Source organism: Stegostoma tigrinum, chromosome 31 (genome assembly GCF_030684315.1).
Source record: "Stegostoma tigrinum isolate sSteTig4 chromosome 31, sSteTig4.hap1, whole genome shotgun sequence".
NCBI lineage: Eukaryota > Metazoa > Chordata > Chondrichthyes > Orectolobiformes > Stegostomatidae > Stegostoma > Stegostoma tigrinum.
Genome location: NC_081384.1, coordinates 41,034,427 through 41,052,411, shown reverse-complemented (window position 1 = coordinate 41,052,411; position 17,985 = coordinate 41,034,427). Strand labels below are relative to the sequence as shown.

At 41.2% G+C, this 17,985-nt stretch overlaps 1 long non-coding RNA gene across 1 annotated transcript in view; it reads left to right on the top strand.

Annotated features, from left to right (window-relative positions):
* Positions 1-17,985, top strand: part of LOC132206112 (uncharacterized) — a 344,203-nt gene that overhangs the window by 276,290 nt on the left and 49,928 nt on the right. Inside the window, exon 2 of the long non-coding RNA XR_009442833.1 lies at positions 8,008-8,173. This is a non-coding gene — a long non-coding RNA (uncharacterized LOC132206112). The remainder of the gene's footprint in view (positions 1-8,007; positions 8,174-17,985) is intronic.

The following is a 17,985-nucleotide window of genomic DNA, read 5'->3' as shown; positions in this document are numbered from 1 at the left end:
TCTGATCTATTCCCACTATTTTAGGCCTGTTTAGCCAGCTTGCATAGTATCTCCAAGAAGCCCTACGTCCTTTGCTGTCCAGCAGGGAAACTAACCCTTCCTGAGACAAATCAGCTTCTTCACTTCATAAGAATTCTCCATTCTCCGTTTTCTATCTCTTCTTGCTTTCTCTCTCTGTCTGCATCTGTGTGATGATCACCTGCAAGCTTCAGATTCTCTACATATAGCTTTCTTTTATGCCTGTCACTCTGCTTTGAGCGAGTCGGCCACCAAGATTTTTTTTACCTTCTTTCCTGTTGTTACTTCCTCCAAGTCACATTGTCACATGTCTTGTAAGATAAATGGAATGGTAGCTTTCATTGCAAGATTGAGTATTAATATGCAGAAGTCTGGCTACAACTGTGCAGGGAATTATTGAGACTGCATCAAGTTTGCTGTGAACAGAATTTGTCAGCATATTTAAAGAGAAACATACTTGCATCAGAAGGAGTCCAGACACAATCCACCAGGATTATTCCTCAGACAAGAATGTTAACTTATAAGGAAAGATTGAGCAGGTTGGACCTATAATCATTGTAGTTTAAAAGAATGAAAGGTGATCTTATTGAAATATGTACGATCCCGAGGGAACTTGGCAGGTTTAATGCTAAAATATTGTTTACTCTTATGGAAGTATCTAGAACTGGAGGGTGCGATTTAAAATGAGGGATCTTTCAATTAATATGAAGATGAGGAGGAATTTATTCTCTTAGCATATCGCTTGTGTTTGAAATTCTCTCTAGGAAGCAGTGGAGGCCATGTTATTGAATACATCCAAGGCTGAATTCAAAAGACTCTTGATTGGCAAGGGAGTATATTTATTATTACTTATCTCTTAGTATCCAAGGTAATTACGATTGTTTCCTTTATAATGATATAAACACTTAAAAGCCAAACAATCTTAAAAGCAATTGCAGATTCCACTTACCTTCTTCAGAAATTACAAGATTTTCTTGCTGTGCTACTTCCAGGTCAAAAGTCATCACACCAGCCTCAACTGAGAATGCTCAGTTCCAATTAGTGGGAGTGCTTTTGACACTTTGCCTTTTAGCACATTTCATTGAAGTGCCGAAGTGAGACTAATTGGTAGTAGTCAGAGAGACATCAGACTGTGTTCTGATTCATTGCTCATTTAAAAAAAGAAATCCCAGATGGAGCAACTGTATAGAAAGGCTCCTGAAGTTGACAAGGGAAGAATAAGGCTCTGATTTGGAATGCTATCCTCACTTTGTCACAAAACGTAGTGAAATAATTCCACAGAGGCTGGTATCCCATCACCAAGACATCCTTTATTTACACATAGAGAGCCCTTGACACTGATACAGTTCCCTTGTCTGCCCCTCCTGTTCTTCTCTGTCAGCCAGGGCTCCCTGATTGTAGCTAATTAACAGCCCCAGTCAGGGGGCTCCACCTGGCAGACCTTGTTACAATGACTGCATCCTTTCCACTCTGAGTTCAAAGACATAGCCGGTCTTTTTTTTTGTAGCTTCTCTTAGGGTGTTTAGTATTGGGTCAGATTCCTCCAACTCTCTGATATAGACAGTGAGTGATGTATATGTAGCCCACCTCTTTCACCCAAAGGATCTCAAAAGAAATCAATTTTTCAGCTCGGCAACAAAGGCACCGAGGCAGCATATCCATGCATCCATCTCAGATTCTGAGGTATCATCGACACGTAACAGAGAGGGAGAACCCACAGTCAGAAAGGCAGTCAAGGAGCTGGGCACATTTTGCTCCTACACTGTCTGTAAGTTTGCAGCTTTCGTATGGTCCATGTACTTCAGGGCCATCACACCCTCCCCAACTTTATATGTCTTGGACCTGACCTTGAGTCAACCATGTCTTTTACCTATGCAGGGCCATTCCTGAGGTTCCTACACCAAACTACATCCCCTGAAATCAACTATCTGTCTTATTTAGAGGAGGCTTGTGTCTGGCATTGGTGTTCCTGTTGCTGTTTCACCCCTCCATTCCCCAGGTCTGGGAAAATCACATTTAACCTGGTGCAGAGTCTTCTCTCCATCAGAAACTCTGCTGGAACTATCTCTTAGTTGCACGACGAACCAGAACATTCGATATCGAGTGAAGCTGTAGGCTGTTTCTTTTAGCCTGCCTTCAAATTTTGGACTGCTCTTTCTGTCAGGCCATTATATGATCGATGGGATGGAGATGTCCTATCATTTCAGCTTAGGAAATACTCAAATATCCTGCTGGTAAATGATGATCCATTGTCTTTGACCAATGCTTCCCGATGTCCATGCAATGCAAAAGACACGCACAGTTTTTCTATCATCCTCCCGCGTTTGATGAATGAACTGTATGCACATTTAACCAATTTGAGTGAACATACACAATGATTAAGAATATTGGGCCCATGAAAGGACCTACATAGCTGGCACATAACAGAGTCCAGGGTTTACTGGACTGCTCCCATGAATGTGGGAGAGCTGCTGGAGGTAACATTTGTCCTTGTTGGCACTGCCCCAACAATGTGGCTATGTCTGCATTCAGTCCTGGCCACCAGACATAACTTTACACCAACATCTTCATTCTGGAAACCCTTGGATGTCCATGGTGGAATTCAGTCAGTATCTGGAAGTGGCCTTGCTCAGGACAATCACTCTTGCTCCATATAATAATATGACATACTCTACTGTGATCTAGTCTTTCCAGGTTCAAAAACATTTCAGTTCTGGTTGTGATAGTCCTTTGGTTTTCCCCATCACCACCAGCTGTTTCAGTTTTTCCAGGACCGGATCTTTCTGTGTCCAAAGTCTGATATTGTCAGCTGTGTCTGGAAGTGTGTCCATAAAGTTTAAGACCAGAAGGGACTCTTCCAGTGGTGGTACCACTGTTGGTGTATCTGCCAGCAGGAAGCAGCTCAATGCATCCACATTTGCTATTCGGCCTCCCGGATGGTTTTAGTATTAAAGCCCTATGCTGAGTTTGGCCTGAAGCTAAGGATGGCACTGCCGTGTCCTATTTAAGTGGACCAAGAAGGGGTTTGTGGTCTGTTATTATTACAAATTTACATTTGTTCAGTATCAGTGGAACTTCCTGACTTCAAATATGACTACCATACCTTTCTTCTCTATTTGGGCACATTTACACTCTGCATTGGCCAAGTCCCAGATGCATACACTATTGGGCATTCCTGTCCATTGGGCTACATATAAGCTAATACTGTCCTGATGCCGTACAGAGGCGCATTGCACGTCGATACCAGATCTTGCTTGGGATCATAATGTGCCATAAATAACTGTTTCTTCAATTCTCTTGAGGCTATGGCTTGGTTATGCAACCATTTCCAAGGCTGACCTCTTTTTAAGAGTTGAGGCAAAGGCACCAAAATGGAAGTCGAGTTATGTGTGAACTTTTCATAATCATTTACCAGACCTAGCCCGTGTAACTGACATGGGAGACAGAGCACCTTTAATTGCCCTCACTTTATCTTCCAATGGGTGTTACCTGGTTTTGTCAATTGTGTAACCCGAGTAGGTCACTTGGGATGCCTGGATCACACATTGTTCCCTTCTAAGGCATACACTCACCTATAAGTACTTCTTACTGTTCATCCCTGCTATTAGCACATTCTCCAGATAAATGGTGACCCAGGATAACCGTCATAACCGCTGAAAAATGGAATAGGCTGACAATACCTCACATGGTAGTCTCATATACTGGTACAAATCCTTTTGGATATTAATTGCAGTATACATCTCGGAATCCTCATCTAATCGCAGTCATCGGTATACTTGGCTCATGTCGAGCTTCATGAAGGACAGCAAATCCACCCCCACCAGTTTTGCTTAGATGTCATTTATGGAGAGATTGGGTATTTATTCAGCTGCATAAAGCAGTGAGCCATTTAAAAAATACCCACAAAAGCGAACTGTCCCATCAGGCTTCTCAATCATTACAACCGGTGCTATCCATTCTGCAGACTGAGATGGTTTGATAATTCCTTCACTTGCCAGTCTTCTGATTTCAGCCTCGAGATGAGATTAGATTAGATTCCCTACAGTGTGGAAACAGGCCCTTTAGGCCCAACAAGTCCGCACAGCCTCTTGAAGGATCCCACCCAGACCCATCCCCTTATAAGCCACTACTTTTGCCCGTAAGCAAATGTTACTTGGCAGGCCTTGCAGAACTGGGGAATTGCTTCCTGGTCAAATGCAGGTTAGCCTTGTCTCCTTTGATAGTCCCTAGACCCTCCTGAGAAACTTCCAGATATTTAATTATAACTTCACTCAGGCAACCATTTTCTATTTGAAAAATGCTGAGCCAATTAAGGTTAATCTTTTCCAATCAATTTTGCTCCATTAAGCTTGAGCCAGAGTCTTTTTACTGGAATCAATGGTAACTGAACCAGCTGTTTCTCATAAAAGACCAGAACCGAAGTTGTACCCTTAATCTGCATGGATTTTCCAGTATACATTCTCAGTCTAGCCACGACCTTGCACAAACTTTAGATTTAGAGTCTAGAGTGAATTTTGATGAGGCAGTTTTGCAATCACTGGAATGGCCACACTGGTATTGACCTCCATTAGCACTGGATGACTATTTAACCAGACGTTTATTTTGATTGGTTCTGATCTGGATGTTGCTCAGCAATTTAATTGTTCCAATACCAGATTTAGGTGGAACAAAATCAAAGTTGCTGGAAAAGCTCAGCAGATCTGTGGAGGAGAAAACAAAGTTAACATTTCAGGTCCGGTAACCCTTCCTCAGCTTTTCCAGCAACTTTGTATTCATTCCTGATTTACAGCATCCACAGTTCTTTTGGTTTTTAATTCAGATTTAGGTGGACTTGCCTTGGTGGGCAGTCTCTTGGATACAAGCCTATGAGTTCTTTCATGCAATTTAGGTCTAGACTATTCAGCTGTCTCAAGTCCACATACTGGTAGCAACTACAAGGGCTTGCTAGCCCAGATCCTAAGGAAAATTTTAACTGTTTGGCTGCAGACTTGGCTGTGTTTTGGGGATTTTTTTGTGGTATCGCTTAGAGTGCCTCTGTTCAGGGTTATGTCCTGAGTGAGGTTATGCAATTGCTTTCACTCACGTGGTGTTCCCCAAGCTCAGTCAGACTGGTGAGATTCTCCATTTCCATTGGAATACCCTACAACTCTTATGTTCCACTTGCTGCATTTTCAAATGATATAGCCAGTTGTAGTGCTTGTTTGAAGTCCAGTTGGGTTTCAGCTGGTCAGCACTTTTATATGGTTACATCATTAATCCCGCACATCAAATGGTCTCTCAGCATCTCATTAAGGGTTAAACCAAAGTCACACTCCTCTGCCAGTTGTCCTAACGTAATCAAAAATCCTGATACAGTTTCCTAGCTTCTTAAATTACCATGTAAAACTGACGCCATCTCAGAATTAGAAGAGGCTTGGGGCCATGTTATCCCTTAACTAATTCTGGTGCCTCAGGGAAAGTTAGGATCCTAATAGCCATTAAAGTGATGGATCCACAAGCTGTCAGGAGAATTACTTGTTGCTTTGCATCTATCCCAATGTCATTTGCTTGAAAATGAATATTTCCACATACTGGGGCCAGTATTTCATAGCAGGATTGAATGAGTCAAGCTTCCTAAGTCATGGCATGATACCAGAAATCCTTACCCCAACTCAAAGATGATTGTTACAAGCAAAGGCAGGTGTTCTGTCACTAATTCATCCTTTATTTAGATGTGGCATGTCCTTGATACCAACCAAACTCCCTTAGAGCCAGCTATCAGAGTGAACAGAAGTGCTGACACTCCTGTTTATATCAGTCAGCCAAGACTGTCTGATTGGACCAGATTAAAAGCCCAGTCAGGGAACTTGCATTCTGTAAGGTCCACCTGATCTTGTTACAATCACTACACATCAGATGATCAGATGGGCCAATGGGCTGAGGAGTGACAGATGGAGTTTAATATATGTAAATGGGAGGTGCTGCAGTTTGGAAAGACAAATCAGGGCAGGATTTATACACTTAATGGTAACGTCTTGGGGAGAGTTGCTGAACAAAGAGACCTTGGAGAGCTGGTTCATTGTTTCTTGAAAGTGGAGTCGCAGGTAGATAGGATAGTGAAAGTGGTGCTTTGTATGCTTGTTTTTATTGGTCGGTGCATTGAGATTAAGAGTTGGGAGGCCATGTTGCAGCTATACTGGATGTTGGTTAGGCCACTCTGGCAATACTGCATGCAGTTCTGTTTCCCTCATATAGGAAGGATGTTGTGAAACTTGAAAGGGTTCAGAAAATATTTAGAAGGATGTTATCAGCGTTGGAGGGTATAAGCTATAAGGAGAGGCTGAATAGGCTGGGTATATTTTCCCTGGAGACTCAAAGGCTGACGGGTGACGTTATAGAGGCTTATAAAATCATGAGGTGCATGGATAGGATAAACAAACAAGGCTTTTCCCCTGGGATGGGGAAGTCTAAAACTAGAAGGCATAAGTTTTTAAGGTGAAAGAGGAAAGACTTATTTGGGACCTTGGGGGCAAATTTTTCATGCAAAGTGTTGTGATTGTAGGAAATCAGCTGCCAGAAGAAGTGATGTGGGCTTTTGCAACATTCAAAAGACACCTAGATGGGTATAAGAATAGGAAGGGTTTAGAGGGATATGGGCCAAATGCTGGCAAATGGGGCTAGATTTATTTAGAATATATAGAATTTTTGTAATTGATTTGGATGAAGGAGTGGAAGGGTGGATTAGCATGTTCGCGGACAATATGAAGGTGGGTTGCGTTGTGGACAGTGCGGAGGGCTGTTTTAGGTAACAAAGGGACGTTGATAGCATGCAGAGCTGGGCTGAGAAGTGGCAGATGGAGTTTAACCCTGAAAAGTGTGAGGTGATTCATTTTGGAAGGACAAACTTGAAAGCAGAATACAGGGTTAACAGAAAGATTCTTGGTAGTGTGAAGGAGCAGAGGGATCTTGGGGTTCATGTCCACAGTTCCCTGAAAGCTGCCAGCCAGGTGGATAGAGTTGTTAAAGCGTATGGTGTGTTAGCTTTCATTAATAGAGGGATTGACTTCAAGAGCCGTGAAGCTATGCTTCAGCTGCATAAAAGCCTGGTTCAGCCACATCTGGAGTATTGTGTCCAGTACTGGTTTCCTCATTACAGGAAAGATGTGGAAGTGTTGGAAAAAGTGCAGAGGGGATTTACTAGGATGTTGCCCTCAATGGAGGGAAGGTCTTATGAGGAAAGTGAGAGAGAGAGCTAGGGCTTTTCTCTTTAGAACAATGAAGGATGAAAGCTGACTTGATAGAAGTGTACAAAATGATAAGAGGTATAGATAGAGTGGACAGCCAGAGATTTTTTTCCTAAGGTGGAGGTAGATATTATGAGGGGGCATAGTTTTAAAATGAGTTGACTAGATATAGGGGAGATGTCAGAGGTAGGTTCTTTACTCAGAGAGTGTTAGGGGCGTGGAATGCATTGCCGGAGAGGGTAGTGGGTTTGGCTTCATTAGGGGCATTTAAGTGGCTATTGTATAGACATATGGATGATAGTATAAAGGTAGGGGTGGAGGTTAGATAGACCTTAGGATTATGGCAGAAGTTTGGCACAACATCGTGGGTTGATGGGCCTGTACTGTGCTATCTGGTTGGCATTGACATGTTGGACCGAAGGGTCTGTTTCCATCTGTATATCTGTATCACTCTCTGACTCTATGACATCCCATTAGTATTTTATCATAACTAGACCCAGAAAACATTCTGTTGGATTGTTACATTCCGTTTATAGAAATTAAAGGGGTTTATATAACTTGCCTTTCTCTGCTTGACAGGCAGGAGAAGATCTAGGGAAAATTAAAATATCAACTTTGTAAAATGTGACCCTGGCAACAGCAAATGTGCCTGTTTCCATTTGAAATTACTGTACCATTGCTTTCTTCTAAATGTATTCAAGGTTATTGAGTGAGGTAAGGAAGGAAATAGCAGGGGAGCTGACGATAATTTTTCAATTCCTTTCAGGCCACAGGAGAGGCACGAGAGGACTGGAGAATAGCTAATGTGGCACTGCGATTCAAGAAGGAAGCAAGGGATGAATCAGGAAACTGCGGCCCAATCAGTCTGACCTCAATGATGGGAAATTATTGGACTCAATTCCAAGGCAGAGCATTAATCTGCATTTGGAAAGGTAGGGATGAAATCGAAGAGTCAACATGGTTTCGTTGATGGGAAGTGTTATCCGGCCAACTTGATTGAATTTTTTGAAGAGGTATGTGGACGAGGGCAATGCTTTTGATGTACTCTACATAGTCTTCAGCAAGGCTTTCAATCAGGTTCCAGATGGGGACAGACGAAAAAAACCCAGGGGATCCAAGGTAATTTGGCAAATTACATCCTAAGTTGGCTGAGTGGTAGGAAGCAGAGAATGATGTTTGACTGTGTTTCCAACTAGAATTCTATGTTTAGTGCAGTGCCACAGGGGTCAGTGTTCAGGCCCTTGCTGCTTGTGGATTATAGTATTGGTTTAGACTTTAAAGAGGCTTGATCAGTAAGTTTGTAGATGGCACAAACAATTGTTTAAATGGTAAATAGTGATGAGGACAGCCTTAGACTACATGAGTACAGATAAAGTCATCTTCCTCCCAGAGGGCTGCTCCCTCATGAGCGAGAGAGAGAGACAACTGATGATGGTTTAACCTGAGAAACATCACACCTCAAGTGAAGAATGAAGTTGAGAGGATAGTCATCATAGTTACCTCAGCTGGTGTAGGAATTGAATTCATGCTATTGGTATTACTCCATGTCACCCAGCTGTCCAGCCAACTGAGTATTACAAAAAGAAATATTCAGGCTGATCAGAGGTAAATGGAATTCATTTGGGTAAATGTGAGGTGATGAACTTGGACAATACAATGAAAGCAAAGAAATATATACAGTCACAAAGTCAACGAAAGAAATAGACCCTTCAGTCCAACTCATCCATGCCGATGAGTTATCTTAAATTAATCTACCCATTTGCCAGCATTTGGGCCATGCCCCTCTTAAACCCTTCCTATTCATATACCCATCCAAATGTCTTTTAAATGTTGTGATTTTACGACTTCACCACTTCCTCTGGCAGCTCATTTCATGCATGCATCATTCTCTGCGTAATGAATAACAGGACCCTGGGAAGCATCGAGGATCAGAAGGAACTGAGTGTGCATATTTTAAGATAGATTTTATTTATTCATGGAATGAGGGCATCACTCTCTGGGCCAGCATTTATTGTCCACTGGTGGTTCGCCCTTGAGAAGTTGATGGTGAGCTGCCTTCTTGAACCACTACAGTTCATTTGGTGCAGGTGGATGCAGAATACTCTTATGGACGGTGTGTGTGACTCTTATGGAGGGCTTTCCAGGATTTTGACCCAGTGACAGTGAAGGAATGACAAGTAAGGATGGTGAATGATTTGAAGGAGAACTTGCTGATGGTGGTGGGCAAGATCTAGCAAATGGAATTTAATGTGGAAAAAATATTAAATTGTCCATTTTAGCAGGAAGAATGAAAAAGAAGCAAATATTCTAAATGGGAAGAGGTCATAGAGATACAATGGAATATGGGTATCCTAATCCATGAATTGCAAAAGTCAAATATGAAGACATAGCCAGTAATTAGGAAAGCTAATAGAATGTTGCCATTCATTGCAAAGCCCCCTAACTTCATCTTTCTTAAATATATATCCAGCTCTCTTTGAAACGTCTTATGGAATCTGCCTCCACCACTCTCCCAGGCAGTGGATTCCAAATCCTAACTACTTTGAGAAAAAAAGTTTTACCTTATCTCACCCCTAGCTCTCTTGTTGACAATCTTGACGTAATGACCCCCTAGTTACTGACAGACCAACCTGGGGAAATATTCATTACCCTGTCAAATTTTTTCATAATTTTGAACACATGAGTAAGGTCACCTCCTAATCTTCTCTGCTCCAAGGAGAAAATGTTAAATCTCTTGAATCTTAGATGACAAGATGTGGAGCTAGATGAACACAGCAGGCCAAGCAGCATCAGAGGATCAGGAAAGCTGACGTTTCGGTTCTGTACCCTTCTTCAGAAATGGGGGAGGGAAGGGGGATTCTGAAATAAATGGAGGAGGGAGGCAGATGGAAGATGGATAAAGGAGCGGATAGGTGGAGAGGAGACAGACAGGTCAAGGAGGCAGGGTTGGAGCCAGTAAAAGTGAGTGTAGGTGGGGAGTTTGGGTGGAGATAAGTCAGTCCAGGAAAGATAGATTTTATTTAAGTCAAGGAGGCAGGATGAGGCTGGTAGGTAGAAGGTGGGGGTGGGACTTGAGGTGGGAAAAATTGATAGGTGGGAGGAAGGATGCACAGGCTAGGGAGGCGGGAACAAGTTGGGCTGGTTTTGGGATGTGGTCAGGGGAGGGGAGATTCTGAAGCTTGTGAAGTCCACACTGATACCATTGGGCTGCAGGGATCCCAAGCGGAATATGAGATGCTGTTCCTGCAACCTTTGGGTGGCATCGTCATGGCACTGCAGGAGGCCCAGGATGGACATGTCATCCAAGGACTGGGAGGGAGAGTTGAAATGATTCACAACTGGCAGGTGCAATTGTTGAATGCAAACCAAGCATAAGAGTGTTCCACAAAGCAGTGTCCAAGCCTCGCTTGCTTTCCCTGATGTTGAGGAGGCCACCTCATGGACAGTGCATACAGTATATCACATTAATAGATGTGCAGGTGAATATCTGCTTGATGTGGAAGGTCTCCTTGGGGCCTGGGATAGGGGTGAGGGGGCAGGTGTAGCACTTCCTGTGGTTGCAGGGAAAAGTGCTGGGGGTGGTAGGGCTGGTGTAGAGTGTGGAGCGGTCAAGGAAGTCATGGAGATGGTGGGCCCTCCGGAAAGCAGATAAGGGTGTGGAGGGGAAAATATCTTTAGTAGTGGCGTCAGATTATCTATCTTCAATCTGCCTCCCCCTCTCTCTCTATTTTTTCAGAACCACCTTCCCCTCTCCCATTTCTGAAACTGCAGCTCTGCTGCTCCTCTGCTGCTTGGCCTACTGTGTTCATCTAGCTCGACACCTTGTTATCTCAGATTCTCCAGCATCGGCAATTCCCACTATCTCTCTCTCTAATCTTTCCTTGTATCTAAAATTCTTCATTTATGGTATCACTCAATAAATCTCCTTTGAACTCTCTCCAGGGTTTTAACATCCTTCCTTAAATAACCTGCCCAATGCCGAACACAGTACTCCAATTGCAGTCTGACCAATGATTTGTACAGGTGTAGCTTCACTTCCTTGTTTTATACCCTATGCCTCTATTTATAAACCCAAGAATCTTATAAGCTTTCTTAACAACAGTTTCAACTTGCCTGGCCACCTTCAGAAAATCATGTACATGAACCTCGAATTCCCTCTCCTCCTGTCCTCTCCCTCAAAGTTGTACCACTGAGCCTGTATTATTTCTCCATTTTTCTTCTACCAAAATGCATGACCTCACATTTGTCTGCATTGAATTTCATCTACCAGATGTTTGCCTGATTGGCCAACTTGTCAAAGTCCTTCTGAAGTCACTCAGCATCATTCTCATAATTCACAATTTTTCCTATCTTAGTATCATCTGCTAATTTAGAAACTTTCCCTCAACATCCATTTCCAAATATTTATATAAATCAGAAAAAGCAAGGATCCCAACACTGATAACTGGCAAACTCTATTTTCAAAGATAATGGGAACTGCAGATGCTGGAGAATTCCAAGATAATAAAATGTGAGGCTGGATGAACACAGCAGGCCAAGCAGCATCTCTATTTTCAACTTGTTTCTAACCTGAGAAATGCCCATCTATAGTTACCCTCTGTTTCCTGCCTTTTGGACAACCTCTAACCCGTGCTGCCAAGGGCCCATCAATCCAAACATTTCTAATTTGTTAACCAACCTGCCATATGCTTTCTGAAAGTACAAATACACAACACTGCCCTGTCACCTCATCAAAGAGCGCAATTAAATTTGTCAGACATGACCTGCCCTTGACAAAGCCATGTTGACTGTCTGCTGTTAATTTATTTTTCTCTCTAAGTGTATATTTACTTTATCCCATATTATGGCCCACTACTGATGTCAAGCTGACAGGTCTAAATTTCCTGGGTTATCTGTTGTCCCTTTCTTCAATAACAGTATTACATCTGCAATCCTCCAGTCCCTGGGACTAATCCTGTGTTCAGAGAGGCCTGAAAATCTTCTATCAATGACTCTGTGATTTGCTGCCTTAATTCTTTCAGCAATCTAGGATGCATCCCATCTGGGTCTAGCAATTTCTCTACCTAGAGTGCTGCCAACCTTAACAGCACCTCTTCTTTGTTTATCACTGTACTGCTCAGTTTTCAACTAGACCATTGTCACCATCATCTGGCTTGGTAAAGGCAGAAGCAAATTGTTCATTTTGTACCTCTGCCATATCCTTTGTTTCAGTGAGCAGTGTTGCCTGCTCCTTCAATTAGCTCCAAACTCTACTCCTAACTGTGCTTTTGTCTGTCTTTTACTAAATGGTAGCGTAGTGGCACCTGTCAAAGTAACAATCAGGTCACTGTAAGTCACCATCAAATCAGCTCCAGAGTTGATTTTTGAAGAGGTTGATTTCTCAAGGATGTTTTATTTAAGTACTGAAATCTGAGAGGTGGACACCATGCAGCTGGAGTGCATTGTCTCCCTGTTCAACTCTATTTTGATTCCGTCCCCTCCCTTTTCTTCTTTCATTTGTAATTTGTTATTATAAGCAGTGCTTGCTTTATTTGTCAACTGGCTACTGTGATATTGTGGTTTCAAGAGTGTATTTGGTCATTTTTCATTGAAAAGAGGTTTTAAGACAGAGGCGATGAGCTGTCTATTTGAATCCAATGAAGTAAACAGCTTGTGAGACCCTTTGTTTGAAGTTGGAACAATAGAAGCAGCATGAATGTCTAGGGTAAAGCTCCCATGGAACCAGGATTTTTAGTTTTAGTTTTGGTTTTTCAGTAGCAGTTGCTGAGGTCTTGAACCTGGATTTGAAAGATGCAGTACAGCTCCCTGCTACTCTCTTTCAGGGTTTTCTCTTGATTATTTTTCCTCCTGGGCTGGAGAATTGTCTGTGAGACAACCTATTTTGCTGAATTTGCCTTTTCCAGGGACGTTTTTATGGGAAACTATGTATTGTAACAGTTACTGCTTAGTAGTTTAATAATCCACTATTCCGTTAAGTTTTCTGATAGACTTAAGTTACTCCAATTTCTTCTTTCTTTCATTGTATTTTAATTATAGCATAAACAGCATGAGTTTGGTTTCAAATCTGGTAGATTGGTCAACCGAATGGCATACAGAAAGCAAAGCAGACACTTACCTTTGAAAGAAGAAAAATTTCGGGTCTAGATTATCTCCTGAATATATTTTGAAGGGGTTTGGTCTGATCTGTAATAGTATTTTGTTTAATTGGTGGTGAGTTTCAAAATTTAAAAAAGGACCTCTTAAATAACCCGCTGCTAACTTAGCCAGACATCTAAATACATAATTACAAACACTGCCTACCAAGGACAAAGTGGCAAATTTTCTGCAACTTCTGATTACTTGTCGCTTTTCTGGGCTCATGATCATGCTTGGGTGTCCTTAGAGAGGGACCATATAGCACCCAACAGTAGCCTTGAAGTTATTAGAGAGAGACGGGTAGCGTAGGGTTAGAGTACATTATCTACTACACGAACAATAGTTCGCTCCCTTGTTCCCTCTTACTTTTTCTTAAACGGTTCCACTACGGCTGATGGGTAATGTTTGTAACTGGGTGATCAGATGTTTTATTTAATTGGTACTGGATTATTAAAATAAAACAAATTTTAAAAATAGCAGTTAACTCCAGGGAAAGGTCCAGATGTGAAAGGTAGAAACTGATGTTTATTCTATGCTGGAGATTTGCAATAAAACCTGTGTAAGTCTCTGGATGTACTTTGCTAGCTGATGCAATGTATGGATACTAGTGTGTGACATATGGTTGCAATTAGCCTCGTTCTCTTCAGTTACGAAGATAAAGAAAACAGAAGGTAAACTCTGCTTCTGGCAGAAGCAAAGTTTCTTGGTTTTTTTTTACAAAGTACAATGGCTTACCCTGCCGGATCACAAATTACAAATCACAGAAGAATGAAAGAAGTGGAAGAATTAGGTGGAGATGTGGATTGGAGTCACTTCTGTAAACAAGGTGAGGCAAACTATGGGTTTAGCTTTATTTTTACCAGAGATTAGTAAAATTGGACAGAATATTTTCAGAACCAGCTGTAACAGACCACGGCCCTAAAGAGGGATTGAAGATTCTAATATAATTTACAGACAGAGTTTAAAAAAAGATGACCCATTGGAAGCCAACTAGGCATGGTCACTATGTGCCAAATTTAAGAAAATAGGCAATCAATGCATGGAACCATATATTGTAAAAACTATGTCTTTTTAGATTTGTTTCGTGAAAAATTGTAGATTGTAGTCAGAAAGGATTACTTTAAAAGCAGGGATACCAGGATTGTGATATAATTTCACAGCAAGTAATCTGATATCTATTGTAAACTCTTATTTTTTGACTCTGGATTCCTGCAATGTGCAGATGATCAGGAACAGAGGAGCTATTTACAAATTAAACTGACTGATTCTCAGCTAACTGAGCAGGTTAGAACTGAAAACTCATACAGAGGAAGAAAGAAAAGACACAAATGTGTGCATAGTTGTTCTCCCAGGCAAAAGCTGCTGGCTCTCCACAGTAAAAAAAAACTCGGTTTAAGCTTGAAGAAAATCAGCTAGCTACCTTTCTTGCAGCAGTAGTTGTGAGATGTAACTTTTGAAGTGATAATTCAGAGACATCTTCTAAGTGGATTAGTCATTCTATACTTCTCATAAACCCATGGAAGTTTCCAGAAAAGGCAACTGATGGACAAAGAAAGAACATCTCAACATTGAAATTGGGAAGCAAAGATTACTGAACTGACATTCTAATTTTTCCGTCTCTTCTTGCAATCTATTTTCCTTATGTTTATCTTTGTATGTTTATGCATAAAGGGATTAGAAACTTGGTTAACAATATTATAAGCCAATTTTTTACATTTGTCTATTTGTGGCTTTAGCCCAATTACTTATAGTAAATAATAATTTTAGCTTAGTACAGAAACTTGGTCCATGCTTTCTGTCAACATTTATCTGAAAGTTAGGTAAACAGGACAATATGCACACTTGGAAAATATTGATACGTCTCCAGGAATAGTGGGGCTTGATTTGTGATGCATGTCCCCAGTGGACCATAACTTTTGAAGCGTATTGTCTGGGATTTGGATTGAATTGGAAAAAAGAGGCAACAAGAATTTGGGCGTGCTTTTGTAAGTCATGCAGGTGAGCAAAAAATCAGGGTTCTGCGCAGTACTGGAAACAGCACAGGAGTTCTTGCAGCTGGCAGAAGTTTCACTGACAGTCTTAAGAAAATTTCAAAACCACGATTGATCATCTGTCGGTAAACCAGAAGTAGCATGCCTAAAAGAACCACAAAGGCAGAGACAGGTGAGGCACTGGCACAGTACTTGGTTAGAGGAAATACAAAAACAACCAGAGTATTTCAGGGAGTGAACTGTCAGAATCAAATGATATTTGGGTACAGTTGATACAGTTGAAGAATGAGGAGAGAATGGAGGAACTAGAGATGGCAGGAAAAATAAGAAAAGGGCAAAAGGAGATGGGGGGAAGGATGGAATTAAAGAAAACGGAAAATAGAATGGAGAAGATTAGAAGCACAAAAGGAAAAAGAAGAGAATATAACTATAAGCTGAAAATGACGTAGTTAAAACAGGAGATGTCAGCTGCTGATTCAAGATCTGGACAGAAGAATATAAGTCATAATTTGAAATCCATGAAGGAAATGTTTGTGTGCACAGCCCTGTCAAATTTTGCTGAAAATGATTTGGAGAAATCCTTCATGTCATTTGAGAAAATGTTTGGACAAATGATTTGTGAAAACATTGGACACTGCTCACATAGGGTAAGTTGACAGGTGAAGCTCAGGAAATGCATGCTTCACTGTTGGAGGAGCTTTCTCAGGATGATGAGATAGTGAAGAAAACCAGACTAGCTGCAGTAATTAGAGCCTTAGGCATACAGGCAAAAATTCCAGAATTTAAAGCAGTCTAGGCAAGCCTATGTTAGATTCAAAAAGGCGAAGCAAAGTAATTTTGACAGGTACATAACAGCATTTGAAGGAGAAAACATATATGGAACTCTTAGAAAGCCAATTTCCTTAGATGAATTTTAAAATTCACTCCCTTCCATAATAAGAACTCATGTTAAGGACTGAAAGGTTGTGACTGTAGACAGACTGCTAGACAGAAGTGTCTAGGCTCGAAACGCCAGTCTTCCTGCTCCTCTGATGCTGCTTGACCTGCAGTATTCATTCAGCTCTACACCTTGGTATCTTAGGCAGACAACAATAATAGCTGGCAATTATTAACTAGCCTATAAAACTAAATCATCGCCATCATAAATTCAAGAGGGATAGAAATGGGAGCCTGAATGGAAGGCAAGTTGCAAAAGTAAGGAAAAGATAGCTGGAAATGACCCAAGGTCTCCTTACCGAATCAGAAGGGAAAGTGGTGAGAATTGGAAGCCAAGCCATTGTAACAAGGTGGCACACATTGGTTTGAAATGCTAGAAATTGAAATAGAAATCCATGAGACTCATTGGAATTTGAAAGAACGAGTCCATGAAGGAATTCAGGAGAAAAACGACACAGATCAAATTGTAGCTTTAACTATAACTAAGGGACCATGGGTTGACAGTCTCTGAGTACAGAAGAAGTGCATAATATAGATGAGACATGAAGGGTTTTTTATCAAAAAGAAAGATAATCACATTCTCTTCAAAGGAATCTTCCAAGCCCATAACTATACCAAGGGATATAAGATGTATTCAAACTATCTTGCTTGGGAAAGATTTAGTTTCCCTTGAGATAGTTCGTTTAATTGCATCATGTTGTTAAATGGGGTAGGTGGAGAGTCTACTCCAGGATCAATTGGGGTGTGTCATGTTATCTGGGCTAATGGTAGTCGGGGTAGTTAGGAAATTAGCTAGTGGGTGGAGTTGATTTACTGTTGGGGAATTATTTGGTAGGAGTGAAAGTTACAGATTCACCCATAATCATGGAAAGGCTTGTTGAGGCTAAATAGATGGAACAGTTGTCTGAACAGGTTCTGGGTATTTTTCTATCATGTGTAGTGACCAGGGCAATGGCAAAACAAAGTCCTTCGTTAGGAGGTTCACAGTAATACCACAAAAGGCATCAGGGTAGCAAACTTTTTTTAGAATGAGAATTATTCAAAATTAGTGTTTGGCATGTCTTCATTAATTGACGTTCAGGAAGCAGATCCAGATTTAAGTAGGTTAACACAGATAGACAGTGATGAGGCTGAAGGGGTTCCAGTGCATATGAACGGAGAGGAACCAGAGACATCTTCACAAAGATGCAGACCTGGCTGTTCATCAATACTGGTACCACCCAGATATCAGCAGGAGATTTGAGAGTAACACGAGGTTCCTCTGGCAGGACATATAGGAATACAGAAATCACAGTCATCGATAAATCTGTATTTCACATGGTCAGGACTTCATAACGATATAGTGTAAATTTGTAAAATGTCATTCATGCCAGGGATAGTAAAATCTTGACGTAATCAGATCAGCACCTTTTCAGACCTACACCAGATTTTGAAGAGCCATTTTGTTGAATATAAGTGAATTATGTAGGAAATTATCAGAATCAAAAACAGGCCATCAATATATCGTCACAATTATGCACATGATAATTTAATACTCCTGTCTTTGAGTGTGATTACAGCTAGGATAGTAATGAAAAAGTTAACACAGCTTTTTTTGCTTATTCTGGACATGAGACTGAGGTACAATCTGATAAGAGTTCTAACTTAATGTCTAAGATTTTTTCAGGAAATCATCAGCAGTT